This window comes from Bactrocera tryoni, chromosome 2 (genome assembly GCF_016617805.1).
Source record: "Bactrocera tryoni isolate S06 chromosome 2, CSIRO_BtryS06_freeze2, whole genome shotgun sequence".
Classification (NCBI taxonomy): Eukaryota; Metazoa; Arthropoda; class Insecta; order Diptera; family Tephritidae; genus Bactrocera; species Bactrocera tryoni.
Window position 1 is genome coordinate 79050651 of NC_052500.1, and position 17103 is coordinate 79067753.

The window sequence follows — 17103 nt, forward strand, 5'->3', positions numbered from 1 at the left end:
CGTAGTCTTGCCAATGCGGGTCAAGTACACAAGAAATATTCCATTGTTTCCCTGGTACCCTACTCAAGACATTTGCTGCAGTCTTCTAGATCTCACAACCTTATTCTGCTGGCGTGTGTCGCCACCGGACAGTGACCAGTTAGTATTCCGATCATGTTCCTACAGTCTCTTGTAACAAGTGCCAATCAGAATTTTTTGATTTTCTTTATCATGCTTCTATCGAGATCGTCGTAGAGGCAATGCATGGGTTTCCCAATGTTGATCACGTTTTTGGATATTAGCTGTACACCATTCTTTGCAATCCCGTCTAGAAGTGAAGTTACTTACTTCTGACAACACTTTCTATTGCTGCCGTGCTTCCCAAGCCACTTCTGGCCGATATGCGATATAAGGTTACTCGCTTGATTGCCGCTTGGCTGTCTACATAGATGTTGACTCTGGAATTGCCTGCAGGTGTATTATAGGCCAGCTCCGCTGCTTTCGCAAAGACCTCAGCTTGAAATATACTACAGTAGTCTGGCAACTTAAAAGGTTGCCTTATGCCTAGCTCTGGACATTATATTCCCGCACAAACTTCATCGTCCATTGTCAAGTCATTAGTACATATGTATAGACTCTATCCAGCTAAGTAATTAACGGTAATGCTCTTTCTTTGACCTTAAGTATTATCACATCTGAGCTTAACTGAAGCAAAGTGAAAACATTTAAAGGTTCTCAGCTTCGCCGAACACCACTGCATGCATGCATTCCACTCCAAACATGAATTCGCAGCCAGATAAAGAAATAACTGCATAATATAACTGTAATTATGATAATAGTAATTCCGAAAATGCAACTCACACGGTTTGTCATCAATAACAACGCCATAAATAAGAGCAAATTGCTGCCGCCAAGCATTACACCATAACTCATTAAAGCATTCATCAAAACACAAATGTCGTAAATGTTCGCACAAATATTGCGACGATTTGCAAAGTGTTTGTATGGCGGCGGCTCGTTGAACGAACGGCTTTTATTGACAACGACGAAGATCACTTTGCTTTTGCCTTCTTTTGTGTCGACGGAATTTGCATAAATGTGGTAATGTAATGCAAATGTAGTGTAAATTTTTGATGAATCTCTGCGGCGATGCGAAGCGGCGCGTCCGATTGCGGTTAGCGCCAAGTGAGATGCTTTATTCGTTCGTTCGTTCAAGAAAAGTGGCGAAACAACAACAAAATATAATAAATAAAAATCTTCAAAACAAATAAAAGTTAAGGTGAAACGTAATTTTACACCGCACAAATGGCGCGGCGGTGGTAATAACCGCAACATTGCATGGTCACGGTTGTAAAGCGACCCTGTAGGGAAGATGTGGATATATGAAATAAAAATTTTAAATTTATAGTTAATGAAAACAAAAAGTGTTGTGTTCATCACAAGTAAAATAGTTTTCAAACAAGAAATTGATTTTGATTGATCAGTTTGTATGACAGCTATATGCTATAGCTGATTTCGATCGGAAGAAATATTTCGGAAATTATACCGTTGCCTTAAAAAATAATCCATGCGAAATTTCTTGGAGATATTTCGATAAATGAAAAAGTTTTCCACTCAAGAACTTTATTTTATTCGATCTGTTTGAATACAAATAGTGTGTCAGCTACATGCTATAGTGATCCGATCTGAACAATTTCTTCCGAGATTATACAGTTGCCTTAAGAAATAATCCAGACCAAATTTAAGATATCTCATCAAATAAAACAGTTTTCCATACAAGGACTTAAGTTTGGTCGATCAGTTTATATGACAGCTATGTGCTATAGTCTTTCGATCCGAAAAATATTTTCGAAAACTGTAGTCGCATTTCACTATTATATCGACAATCAATAAATCTAAGATTTTAGATGTGACATTCGACAGCCTGTGTCCCTTCACTAGTCACACGACCTCGATTATTGCCAAAGTACAGAGCCGCAACAAAATTCTCAAGCCGCCAGCCGCTAGCATATGGGGAAAAGTCAAAGAAACATTGTTGGCAACATACAAGGTAATCGGTCGGTTCTTATCTACGCCGCACCAGTTTGGTCACCTGTATGCAGTGAAGCGCAGACGAGGAAGCTACAGGCATGTCAGAACACTGTACTCCAGACTACAATGGGATACCTCTTGATATCTCCCATCGAACACCTTCACAGTGAGGTCCGAATGCTTTCAGTTAACGATCATAATGAACTCCTCTCCAAGCAGTTTCCGCCGGGGTCCTTTCGCAGAAATCATCCCTGCAGTGACCTGCTTGTAGCGGAACCGTCTACTTAGAGCAACAGGAGGTTCTTGACCACCTCTTTGCATGCCCTGCTAACTCTACGACCCGGTCGAAACACCACGTTTCCTGGGCCTACCGCTGGATGACCTCGATAACAACTTATTGAATCCTAACGGGGACTAGGACCGTTGCAACAACAACAACAACAACGTATATTTTATAGGGTCTCCGACGTTTCCTTATGGTTGATACAAACTTCTTGGCAAACTTAATGTATCCTGTATTCAGTCATCAAGTTAGTACTAACAAGCTAGCTTTATACACTTTAAGAGCTCTCTTTTTTATGTTGCTTGTTCGAATTAATCATAAATTTTGTACTTTTTGAGACAGTTTTTTTATAAATAGAAGCGACTCCATAGTACTAGCTTCAGATCCACAACATTTTCAAAAACTCAATCAAATTTCCTACAGGGTTTGTATGCATTGGTATTAGGCTGCGACAGTGAACATGGTCCGGCGACTAGCTCGTTCATCCGTCGCAAGCTGAAAGGATTGTTGTAGAGCGACTGCTTACTTTCTGGTCATTGCAACGAGCGTCTGCTCGGGCAGGCGATCCATGATATGGCCTGTCGTCGATCAGTTAGACCGCGACACGTGATCGCTTAAAGTTGTGCAAATATAATTTTTTTTACTTACATATCGGCTTTGGCTTTGTTAGCGTATTTGTTTTGAAATATATTTTTTCGCTCTTTTCTTTGCATAATTTCACGCCGTGAACTTTCGGTATGAAATTCGTCAAGCGCTTTGAATGGTGGTAATACTATGTGCATATGTATGTATGTATGGTATGTACATTGTATTTTTGCGAGAAGTTTGGTTTATATTTTCACAGCTCGTCTTTGCGCAGCCACCTTCCACCTTTATTTGTTGTCATTGCATCTTGTAAACTTTTGCAAATATTTACGTTTTACGACATTTTGATGTATTGTATTACCTTAACACCGCTCATAAAATGTGTACTCGTAAGGTAAACAACAACAACAGTCGCTGTGGCTGTATGTAGACAAGTACTAAGAATATGTAAGCGCAAGAAATGCAATAATAAATTCCTTTAATAAAAACACATTCAATTTAAATGCGCGCAGTCGCGCATGCGGCATGCAAAACATATTTTTTATGTGTGAAAATCTTCCCAAACGAGCGGCCAGCACTGCGCATGCTAACGCGCTTTTTACTTTTTACTTTAAATTTTTTACATTTACTGTTTTTTTTCTTGTTGTTATTGACTTTTGTCGCCTGCAGTTATGGAATTTTTCAGCCGTTTGTAGTCATTTTCGCTTAGCAAGTGTGTAAATCCATACATTTTTCAATATTTATACGCCGTGTTTACTTAAAAATTAACATTTTACTTGTTGCCTAAAATAATATTATTTTTATATTTAAATATATTTTCATTGTGCATAGTCCCGGCGAAGTTCAAGCGCCATCATCATGGCTAAACGTGCGGCCATGAATTATGTTCAAAATCATAAATCACTCAAAATGAATCGCAAAAATTAGCACGGCTATGAAAATGTCAACAAAAATATATTTTTTGTTGTTCTTAAAGTTAATGTGAATTATTGTAGGGCTTTGTGCGGTAAACAATATGCAGTTGTGACACGGATTATTGCAGATTTATGCATTTAAGCTTTGGTAAGCTCATAAAAATACAGACATTTATACAAGTAGATATAAATTAAACTTCTAATTCTAATAAATTCAGTTGTCCGACAGTATTATATAGACCAATTACTCAGTATACTACATGTGAAAAGATTTTACGTGTTGCGCAAAAAATATATTGATATGTATTTGGTAATCGATGTATATAGTATAATAACACAAATCGCCCGATACTGCTGCAATTTCATTTAAATTTTTTATTGATGATTCTGGTGGTCAAGCGGCTTCAATTGTTGCGTCAGTTTGATCTTGTAAGGATGTAGGCCAAGATCTTTTCAAAAAATTCGCCACAACGACGTCACAGAAATCGTCACCCAATGCTTGAGAACAACCTGTTAGAGACTGATTTTGGTCTTCCTCAATTTATTGGCTAGCGGCAGCAATATTTTCGACACTACGGGCACTATTTTAAACCAAAATATTGCACATTTTTTTTGCTTTCAAAATATGAAATTTGCTTAGTCATAAATATATATAATGACACACATTATGTTTTTGAAATTATTTCGGGCAAGTGTTTGCCGCGACTGGCTCGAATAAATTTCGACAACTTTTTGTAGTAATTGAGACCGCATGCCAGCAATAGCGCGTCGAATATTCTCTTCCAAGACTTATCTGCATATACAAGCGACTTTACATAACCTCACAAAAATAGTCTAAACCCCAAGATCTTGGAGGTCACGCCACATATATCTTTCCCCTTTGACTGTAACATTATGATCTACATACTTCATTTCTGAAGAAATATGTATCAATGATTTCCTCTGCCCATGGAGCACGCTAAGCAGTGATTATAACGGCGTCTCAACAATAGCTTGCGGATCATCGTCACTCCAAATGCGAAAATTTTGTTTATTAACATAAGCATACTACCAAAAAATGGATTCTTTCGAATTTTTTTTTGATTCTGTGCTGCACGGCAGCAATAGCGTCTACCGTGCGCACTGTACGGCGTCTCTTCTTCTCTGCTTTACTGTCGTAGACACAGCTTACACGATTATAGTCGAGTTAACAACAGGGCGCCAGTGTTTTCTTGTTTTCGCAATTTGGTGCCAATTCGAGATACCAATTGCAGCCAGGTCCTTCCCCACCTGATCTTTTCCTCTGCTTCCCCCAATGGATATTGCGTCCAATGTTTTCAGAGCTGGAATGTTTTCATCCATTCGGACGAAATGATCTAGCCAGCGTAGCCGTTGTTTCTTAATTCACTGAAATATGTCAATGTCGTCGTATAACTCGTATAACTCGCATAGCTCATCGTTCCATCGGATGCGATAATTGCCGTTGCCAAAGCACAAAAAACCATAAATTTTCTGCAGAACATTCAAGAGATATTCTGCATTGGAGTTCGAGGCTGACGTTGTTGTTGGTGTCGATGCTGGTTCCAAAATAGACGAAATTTTTTATTTACGACTTCGAAGTTATGACTGTCAACAGTGACGTGGAAGCCCAGTCGCGAGGGCGACGACTGTTTATTTAATAACAGGAGGTATTTCGTCTTGCCCTCGTTCACTACTAGACTCATTTGCTTCATCCAGTATGAGTATAAGCATTAGCCACTTCAGTCAACGTGGTGCGAAACCGATTCATGGTTGAACGAAAATTATATCGCTCGAGTCGAATCATTATTTTGGCAATAAATTTACACGATTTGCAAACGTTGTTCCCGAGTAAGTTTTTATATTATGGAATGACGAATCAAACTGAATATAAATCACGTTCTTCTTCTTCTTTATTGTCGTAGACAACGTTTACGTGGTTATAAATTAAATTACAGCTGTCAAAGAGAACAGCTCCGAATAAAGTGTTGCCTCATTGAAAACCACACATGCACACCAAACAAGGGTTATTAAATTTTCAACTAGCATTTCTGCATTTTTTCGTATCTATATATTTTAATTGCAGACTCGTTATAATTTTTTCTTAAGAATGTAAGAAACTTTATCCTTAGATTAGATTGATAAATGAGGAATGTACCGCGACCTTAGCTCTATTGTGCGCTAAACTTTATTTTTACTCCTAAGTATTTAAGTTTTTGAGTAGCTGCACTTCTACTAATTTCTCTTTTATTTCCACTTCTTTTATTACAAAGCCTATACTTATCTCCCTCGAGCTTTCTCTATCTTCAAAATCTTTAGGGCAATTTATATAGTTCTTTGTACTAACTTTCTTTATATTGCTATCTTTTAAAAATTTAGCTCTCTAACTCTACCAATACCGTTATTTATATATACAAACATTTATATATGCTCATTATCTCCATCTTCTCTATTTTCTCTTTCTCTCTAACTATTTTTTCCTCTATATATTAATTCTTATTTAAATAACTGTTTTCTTTCGTCTTTATCTCATCTTTTGACATTATCTATGACTTAACTATATCATGATCTATCTTTTTACCTTGAACTACTATAATAATTTAGCTAAATTATCTAACTTTTATTTGCGTCTTTAATTTTTATTTTACTCTTCTTTTGTTTTCGACCATTTCTTACTAGTTTATAAAAGTTTACACCTTTCCCTAATCTCTCTTCATAAACGTATTTCTAGATCTAAAATCTCAACCTACTTAATCTTATCTCTGCAGTAACTTTATCTGTGTCTTAACATTGACTGCAACCTTAACTTTATCTCAAAATGTATGCTTCAACTCAAACTCTCCATCTGTTCATAGCCTTAACTTTTATCAACTTTATCTCTCTATTATAACATATCGCATATTTTACTGGAAAAAATCATTCAATTTACACTTTTAATTGATTGTATTTGCACCTACTGCTCAACAAATTGCCGTTAGCAATCAGAGTTATTAAAATGCAGTCTGTCAGCAGCGTTGGTAGGCGTCGAAAAGCGCCACATTCTGTTCTGCATCGATACATTTTTAACGCCCACGGCTGCCTACGACTATTAGACACCACAACCGTTTGCGATTTCTGCGGAACACTTGCTATTCCGGAAACTTACAAGCAAACGAACAGGCAGACATAACTCGTTAAGCGCTTGACGGAATGCGACGACAAACAGGTGTTGTGCAGAGTCATTGACAAATATAAAATTAAATGTTGTTGACAATTTAGTCTATCACAAAAAAAAAAAAAAATAATAATAAATATGACGAGCTATAATCTTGTTAGTTGCTTTGTTTAGTAATAACCACTAAGGAAATGTATATGAAGAACAATAACTGAGTCGAGTATATTTCCCAGACAGTTTTGGGCCGAAAATATAGAAAACGAATAATCTTTAGAGTCTAAATGGCAAAATAGTGTATTCGAAGAACAATTTTAAACAAAAAAGTTGCTTATTAGAATAATACTTTGAATTGCCGTCAGAAAATGATGCTAAAAGTCCAAGTTTCTTGAGGCCGCGAACCAAAAGACTTAGTTAAAATCACCTCCACTTCAAAAGCAAGACCACCTTACTCATAAATTTTTTTGAAAACTGTTTATGCTATACATATTGTATATCATAACCAAAATGACTTTTGTACAACAATATCAAGAACGGTGCTTTACTTTGTGCTTTGTTGTTAATTTCTTCCACTCTTTAATTACTTTTTGCTTTAGTTTTCGTTTTGGTGTTGATTTCATTCGCCTTTTGCGCGGCCGTCTGTTGTGGGCGTATAAATACGTGTATTTAAACATTTAATTTAATAAATAAAGTAATTACATAGAATTCGGCTGATTTGTTGTATTTTTTATGCGCGAATTTCGGGCAAAAGCAATAAATTTCAGAGTAGGAAACAATGTTTAAAATTTAAGAAAATATATTTGTTTGTTTTGAAAAATTATGTGCGTGAGTTAAGCGCTATTTTTAAATGAAAGTGAAATTGAGTAGCGCTTTCGATGTAGAATACAATTTATTTATATTTATATGTATGTATGGTTTTGTTTTGGCGTGTTTAGGCTGTGTACATAGTGTTGTGAGAAACACTGCGGTGGTGCAATAGAGATGAACTTCAAACGTAAACAGTCATTATACTTTGTAAAGATACCATTTTGCTCGACCACTTTTTGCCATTTTTCCGCTAGAGACATTATTCCATCAGTGTAAAACTTTTCTGGTTGAAGCCAACTTTACTCTTAAGGAAGTTCTGCATTGCCCGAAACAAATGGTAGTCCGTTGGTGCAAGATGTTGTCCTGATGGAAGACGAAGCCCTTTCTATTGATCAGTTCTGGCCGTTTTGTTCGATTACTTACTTTAATAATATACAATATTCAATACAATAAGATGTGGAATCAATCGTTCGACCAGGCTGGAGCAGCTCATAGTGGATGATTCCTTTTTAATCCCACCAAACACTTAGGCGCCAATCCTGGCTTTGAGCTTCATCACGCTTGGAGCAAGATATTTCTCGCAAATTATTGTCGTATTTGATGCACTTTTCGTCTCCTGTTACCTTTCGCTTCAGAAATGGTTCGATTTCATTTCGTTTCAGCAAAGAATTGCAGATGTTAATTCGGTCCATTAAATTGCTCACGGACAATTCATGTGGTACCCACACATCGAGCTTCTCTTTGTAGCCAGCCTTTTTTAAATGGTTCAAAACCGTTTGATGATGAATGTTAAGTTCCCAGGCGATGTCATGGCTGCTTATGAGACGGTCCTGGTCAATCTTTTCCATAATTTCATCGACTTTTTCAACGATAGGTCGATCAGAGCGGGGTGCATCTTTCACATCGAAATTTCCAGAACGGAAGCGAGCGAACTGCATCGTCTTCGTAAACATAACAAATTTCATTGGTGGTTTTGCGTGGCATTCTTCCCCTTTTTACACAAAACTTTCAAAATATAGCGAATTTCTTCATTATTTTTACTCGTTTTTTAACATTTTTTTTCAACTTCCCCGAATTTAATTTTTTTTTTTTTGGTTAAACGAAGCGTAAAATCTCACCTCTTCAACACTATATGGATATGTGATTGATAGCACTGGAGATATACGACTGCAACGACATCTATTGACAAAATACGAAAATACTTTTTCGACTACCCAATATAATTAGTAACACTACCAAGAATAACATTTTTCTTAAATATACTTTGTTTTTGGAATAAAAATTTATAATTCCAATCCTTATTTTAAGAACTTGCTTGACGTTTGGCCAAATATTAACGGCAAAAGGTTCAAGAATTAAACCTACTTTGATCCCAAATTTTGTTGAGGAGGTCCAAAGGTCACATCTAAAACGAAATTACTTTTGCTTTCGTTGTGAATTTAGCGCTTCTACCCTGAAAACAATTGTAAGTTACGAAATTTCTGTTAATTCATGAAATTTTTGTTCACAGTGACAATCACCAACAGCCAGTCCACGCGTAAGATTTATGTAACCGAAACCGATCCATATCGACTTCTTAAAATTTTTTCTACCGATAAAGCAACAAAAAATCACCGTTTGACTTTTGAAACAAATGTGGATTAAAACAGGTTATATGTTGATTCATGAGCTTCGAAAGGTTTAATAACTTTATAACACCTTTTTGTAATAGGTTTGGATTTATGGTACCCATACATACATATGTATATGAGACTAAGACATTATTTTTTTCAAAACAAAGCTTCAAGTTGCTTCCAATTTCATATATTTTAGAAAATTTATATAAAAGCAATGTTTCCTGACCTTAAACCATGGAATAAAGTTGGCTTAAAGAGCGGTCTGTAAAAATTACTTGTCGGAGTTTTTTGCCTAGAAACCAGAAAAGTCTTTCATTGATGGAATAAGCGGAAGATTGGCAAAAAGTGGTCGACCAAAACTTATTTATTTAATAGTATAAATATAAAAAAAAATTAGTGGAAGTTGGATTAGAAATACGAAAGGACTTTTTCGACAACCCGATAGATAAAATTGAGTAAATGTATAATACTCTTCCTCTGTCTCTACTGGCTGGAATTTGAAATACGTGTGTACGTTTTAAAATTCTTGAATTTTATCACTCATCACTTTTCATAGTGCCGCTTCCCCGTTTAAGCAAGTTTCGCACTTTCTGGGCAAAAAAACAAAATATTTGCTTTCTCATTTGATTTTTATATTCCGCGTATACTACCTTTCGTCAGCGGTAAACATACATACAAGCATACTAAGTGAACTACTAAAGCAAATTACTTAATTTCTCAAACTTAATGTACAGAAGTAGCTATGTATACATACATATGTATATATATAATACAAATATAGGAATGTAGTTATGAAGAAAAATTGCGAGAATTGCGCACACGCTGAGGAATTTGCTTGATGTTGACAAAGTTTATTTCCATATAAATATTAGATCATAATATCTACTTGTGTGTACCTCATTTAAATGACTTCTATGAAAGTGTAACAGCTTAGCTAATGCCTAGAAGGGCAAATGATAAAATAGCTTGCTCCACACATCCAGCGTCTGAGCGCAGTTAGATCAGTAAATAAACAAATAAAAATAAAAAAAGGAGTTGAGTTCGTACAAAATGAACGAAGAAAATAAGTAAATAAATGGAAATATTTGAACTTTGCTTTAACTAAGAAAGGCCGCGAGACAGTGATTTCATAACGCTTGAAAGCGGCAAATTGACATACAGCTGCAAGGTAAGCGCAATTATGTGCGAAAGTCATACCAAAAATTGCGGTGTCTTAAAAACCAACATTTATGGAATTGTTGCGAAAAGCGAATTTAACGTTGAGATTGCCAACTAATTAGTGACACCTTGTAGCTTCTTATCATTAATCATGTTGAGGGTGCACTTTAGCAGCTGTTGTTGTTTTGCCTTAATGAAATTCGAAACTAAAAAATATGTATTGAAAAATGGAAAAATTAAAAGAGTTTACAAAAAATATTAAAAATAAAAAAATACAAAAGCAAAAAATATAAATATTTATCGTTTAAATTTATGTTTTTTTTATTTATATTATATTTAGATCGGAATATTCTATAAAAAAATGAAAAAATTAAAAATAAAGAAAAAAATTTAAAAAATAATAATTGTGAAAGACATAAAAAATAAAAATCATAAAAACACAAAACCTAAAAAACTTAAAAAATTTTAAATTTAAGAAAAAAAATATAAAAAAATTATAAAAAATATCAAAATTACAAAAAAAAAAATAAATTAGTAACAACACACTTCCCAACTATTGCGCCCAGCGAAAGCTGGCTTAATTAATTTTCTACTATAGACGCTCGCAGTTGTAATAGCCAGATAATACTGTTACAAATCACCTAATAACAATAAATAAATAAAAACAACAACAACTGCATATAACATATTTGTGTGCACAAAAAAGGTGATTAATTACTTCAATCAGTCTCGAGACGAAGCGCGATAAATTATCACTTTTTAGACAAACATACAAACATATATTAAGTATTAGGGTGATTAAAAAAAACCCGAAACTAATTTTTTCACTTTATACTCTGCTCTCCATATTATTAGGAATTAATATTATTATATTTCACTTTCTTCTGAAACATGTATAGTATGTGTATTAGGGTGCTTAAAAAAAACGTTTTTTTTTCATTTTATACTCTACCATCCATATTTTTAGGAATTTATATTACTATATTTTAGTTTCTTCTTAAACATACATATATAGCATGTGTATTAGGGTGGTTAAAAAAAAAGGATAATTTGTTACACTTTATATTCTGCTCTCCATATTATTAGGAATTAATATTATTATATTTCAGTTTCTTAATTTTATTTGCAATTTCCTATTTTTTTCTTATTCTAAAAAATAAAAAATTATGAATAATTTTTTTGACCCACCCTAATATGAATATTTTAATTTTTTTTCATTTTCTCTTTCACAATTTCTTTACAAAATTCAATCAAATAGTTGCACATAAACGTTACATTTGCGAAATGTTGAGAAAATAAAGGAACTACACGCCACAAGAGATAAATGAAATTTATCAAACAAAAACACACCAACAAGCGCAATCAAACAAAAACTTAACAATATAAGTTTGCAAACGAAACAAATAAACAAAAACATGAAACGAAATCAAAACAATTCAAGTGATAGCGAAATTATGAATTTAACAAACGAAAAGCTAGTAAACAAAAACAACAAAACAAAAGCTTAACAGCAATTATGTGACTGAAAACGTAGAAAAACAGCAATATGTAACACAAACGGCAGCAACAACAAAGGGAAACAACACCAAATAGCTTGGCTAAGTTAAAGATTAGAAAACATAAACGCAGTTGAAAATTAAATTGCTTGTAATGAAGCGTGTTCACTTGAAAAATTGAAAATTTGACAGATATTTAAGGTTGAAATTGGTGGCAGCGAATATTGGAGAAGTGGAAGGGTAGAAGATTGTGCGTAAAAAACTTGTATTTTATATATGGATAAAAAAGACTAAATTGTTATTAAAAAATTAATTAAATAAATGAATTCCAAAAAAAAAAAATTAATAATATAATTTTGATTAAAAAAATATATTAAGTTTTAATAAAAATAATATAATGATAATAATAAAAAAATATATAAAGATTAATTAAAAATACGTCAAAATACTAATAATAATAAACTAAAATTCATAAAAAAAAATAAATAAAAAATTCAAATACCAATATATAATAAAATAAATTTTAATATTAACAAGAATATTAAGTACCATAATTAAAAAAATTATAATAAAAATTAAATTAAAATAAATTAATATCAATAAAAATTAAAAAATATATAACTAAACTATCACAAAATAATTTAATAATTAAAATAATAAATTAATATTAAAAGAAATTAAGATTGAAAATAATAAAAATTAAAAATTAAAAAAAAAATAACATATATCGCAAAATAATTAAAATAATAAATAAAAATTAAAATTAATAATAATTATTACAATTATTATAAAATTTTTTTAAAGAAATTAAAAAAAATACATCAAAACAATAATAATTTAATAATAAAAAACGACAATTAGGAATTATAATAATGAAATAAAAAAAGGTAATTTTATAATATACATATATTAAAAAATTAAAAAATGCTTAAACAATTAATTAAAGTAAATTAAAGTAAAATGTGAAATAGGAAAAATTTAATATTAAAATTAAATACAAAAACAAAAAATATAATAATAATAAAATTAAAACAAAATAAAAAATATAAAAATTAAAAAACAACAAATATCGCAAAGTAATTAATTAATATTATTATAACAGAAATTAAAATTAGGAATAATAATAATTTAATAACAAAAAACGACAATTAGGAATTATAATAACGATATAAAAATATGAAAATAATTTAAAAATAAATATTAAAATACTGAAAAAAAAAGTCTAAAATAATTATAAATCACAAACTATAACACAAAGAATTAAAATTTCATTTTTTCTTACTAAAATTTATTTATAATAAATACAAATTATTTAAGAAAAATATTAAATAGAACAAATTTCCATAATTATAAAAATTTCAAAATATTTTCGAAATAATTTTCCAAACTTGTCTTCATTTATAACATTTGAGGGTCTCGATACCTGAATTTTTCGTCATTCATAACATTCGAAGGTCTTGACATCTAAATTGGCATATGAATGAACACTCCGCGGCCTCAAAGTATTCGAGTCAATAGAAAGTGATTCAAACAGCTTGATGCTGGCTACAAAGCATTAGACAGCGCTGGACGCAGGCAGTGTAGAAACTGATCTGCAATTTTCCATCTTGGAAACCTTGCTTTGAAGTAACACGAAAGGTCTTGGAGTAAGGAAAAATCTATAAAAGAAAGTGGAATGTGTTTTAGTGGATACACCACTCAAGTAGCATGACGATTTGAAACCCTTCTTACAGCTTAAAAAAATATATCAATTGCAAATGCATTTCTTATGTTTACATTGAAGAGAGAGGGTAGTTGCTCTCAGCTACTTTTTATATGACGAGGCAGCTCATTTTAGCTGTCTATTTAGCATGTGGAGTAGACGATAGCAATCAAATACAAAATTCTTGGCTTAGTCGCCGTGATAGACAGATATGGCTCTTTATAATTAAAATAATAATTTTTTTCCTATTTCCGGAACTCAATAAAACATTTACTTCTACAGTGCCTAGCGTACAACAAACTCTTGTTAACTTTCATGGATTGATGATATACCATATATATTTTAGACATCTATTCTATGCTTCTATAAAAATCGCTCACTATGTATATTAGGTCTTAAAAAACCCGATTCGAGCACAAGTGTCGCTCTCTTATTTATTTCAATAAAATTTAAGCCAACTCAGGGAAATAAAACTCTTTATTTAACAAATTTATGCAAGAACTCCAACCCAATTCACAGCAACAAGTTGCAATTGCCCACACCAAACGCTGCTGTAGCAAGTGGGACGTTTGTGCTGCGCAGCCTAAGCTGTTGACCAAAACTGTTGCCGCAACCAACATCTCTGCAAGCGCACAACGCCAACGACAGACAGTCCACACAACTTGGGCATTAGCAACAGCAATTTGCTGCTTTGTTGCAACTTCTGGCGGCTGCGTGCCCAGCAATGGACGTCTGTCTGGTCTGCACGCCTGCATGCCACTTTCGGCCTGTCCGACCACTTCCACTGCCTTTTTTGCCACCGCCTGCATGGGTGTGCGTGTGCGCTTATACGTGCATGTGTGTGTGTGTGTAAGTCTACCGGACACCAAACATTTAACAGCTTGGTCACTTTTCCTGCCGTGACGTTGGCGTCATCATGCAGCGCGCTGTGTCCATGACTGTTTGCTAAAAGTAGTGATCGCGCGCCTCATTGCCACAAAGGAAGCGCACCAGCCAGCAATATGTACGTATGTATAAAGGAAATAGCAACAATAACGATTTTGAAACGAAATTAAAAGCGGCCACAACCACAACTCAAATGGGTACAAAAAAAGCTAACCACATTTCGAGTCACCATCAAGCAGCAACCAGAGCAACAACAGCAATTGCAACATGATCAATAACGCCAATAATGCACAACAACAAAACAAGATCAATTTATAGCCAAGCGCAGAGCACACGAAATGAAACCACACACACAAAACCCGCATAGCTACTGACAACGTTCAGCGACACAAACACACACACACCCATATACATTCCAAGTTGTGTGTGAGCCCTGCTTGTAACGCCGTTTGCTGCGGCTCAGACGCGCTTCAACTTGTTGTGTGACTCTCGTATTGTTGTTGTTGACTCTCGTATGGTTGTTGTTGATTCTCGTATTGTTGCTTTTGTTGCTGCTGATATGTCTCAACGTCACTGCGCCCCAACTGTGGCGTCGTAGTCGCTTGGACGCTACGCTCGACGCGCGTCTCAGCTCATTGCGCGTCCACACATCGCGGCGTGCAGTTCGCCTTTTCGCGCTTCAACTGTCTTTCTTCCGTACTTCTTTACTGGTATTCCACTTCACTCCAGTTCGTTTAAGTTGCGTTCGCAATTCAGTTCAGCTTTTTTGTTTGCCAGCTGTTGATGTTTGTCGTCGCAGCGCGTAAGTCCGCGTAATTCAAGTGTCAACATCATTTAAAAATTTACCACGATTCTTCGTCGGGCGATTTTTGCAACCAAAAAAAAGACGCTTTAATGCGCGAAATTGTTTAAATTTGGTTTATTTAATGCTGTGCGTTTTTTGAGATTGTGAAAAAATTGCAAATTACCGTTTTGCGAGTTGTGTAAGAGTAATTTTGTTCGCCAACTTGACTGTTGACTGATAAATTTTATTGTGTGTGAGTGCTGCCCGGTGATAACATTTTTGGTGTTTTATAACCAAAACAAAAAAATAATAATAAGAAACTGAAATATTTATTTTATTTGCACTTTCATTTAAAACGTCGAGATTTATTTTGTGTTTAACCAATGCACATACACACATTTTGCAAGTGATATAAGATAGAACCGCAGGAAAAGGCAAAATTATAGAAAAATGTCCCTTATTTTATGATATTAAAAAAAGAATAATAATATGTACATGTATAAAAAAGTAAAGATAAAAAACCCTTTCTCTGAAGTTTATGTTTAAAAATGATTAATATAATTTTGTTTAATAAATAAGTCATGATTTGAGCAAAAAATTACATATCACAGTACATGCGAAATTTTAAATAAATAAATAAAGTAGAATAACAAAAAAATTATTTCATGTTTTAAAAAAGATATTTTGTATAACAAATTATTAAATTTTTGTTTTTTTAATTATTAAAAATTTTTATAAAAATTATTAAAATTTTTCTTTTTGAATATTTAAATTTTTTATATATTTTTATACAAAATATTTTTTTTTTGATATAAAATAATTTTTTTGTTTTTTAAATATAAAAAATATTGGTAAAAAAACAAACCCAAAATGAAATAAGTAATATACATATATAAACAATTTTGGTTTGTTATAAAAAGAAAAAATATCTGGAGGAAATTAATTTAGAAACGGACTATATATTTATTAAATTTGAAGTAGTTTCTTTTTTAAACTAAATATGCTTCACCATATTGAATTAATATTAATATTACTAAAAAATAATATTAAAAAATAATTTTATTTGAAATATTAAATTTAATACCAAAAATAATAATATATGTTTTAAAAATGGTTCAAATATTCGAATTTTGAAATATTACATATTTTAGGTATGTATATGTTTTTGTGGAAAAGAAATATTTTTATAATAAACGTTTCTATGAAAAATTATTTCTGGTTTTACAACATTTAGCAGAAAAAGTAGATAAAAAGCAATATCTGAAAATAAAAAAAGAAAATATCAAAACACAAATAAAAAAAAATGTAAAATAAAAATACATAATTTTACTTAATAAAAATATCTGAAATCAAAAAAAAAAACAAAATAAATGTCAGAAAAAAATAAAAAAATAAAGAAAATAAGAACATATTGTTTAACTAAGAATAATAATAAAATAATTTTTAAAACCAAACAGTATTTGAAATAAAAAAACTTAATAAAAATAAAAAATATTGGTGGTCGAAAAAGTCTTTTCGTATTTCTAATCAAATTTCAACTTTTTTTATATTTATAATGAACTTTAATGAACCAAATATGTACCATTTTGGTAGACCACTTTTTGCCATTTTTCCGCTAGAGACGTTATTCCATCAGTGTAGAACTTTTCTGGTTTCTCGGCGAAAAACTGCGACAAGTAATTTTCACAAGTTTCTCTTGAAGCCAACTTTACTCA

General features: G+C 32.6%; 1 protein-coding gene across 8 annotated transcripts in view; it reads left to right on the forward strand.

The window, feature by feature from the left end:
* LOC120767315 (protein piccolo) overlaps window positions 1-17103 on the forward strand; it is a 77608-nt gene that overhangs the window by 17138 nt on the left and 43367 nt on the right. For 4 of the 8 annotated variants that reach the window (XM_040093241.1, XM_040093244.1, XM_040093243.1 and 1 more), the window contains exon 1: window positions 15241-15587. The exons of 2 other annotated variants lie outside the window; for them this stretch is intronic. The gene's annotated coding sequence lies outside the window, so the exon portion shown is untranslated. Of the gene's footprint in view, window positions 1-15239; window positions 15588-17103 lie in introns of those variants that run through there. 2 more of the 8 variants (XM_040093246.1, XM_040093249.1) reach the window with 1 other exon arrangement.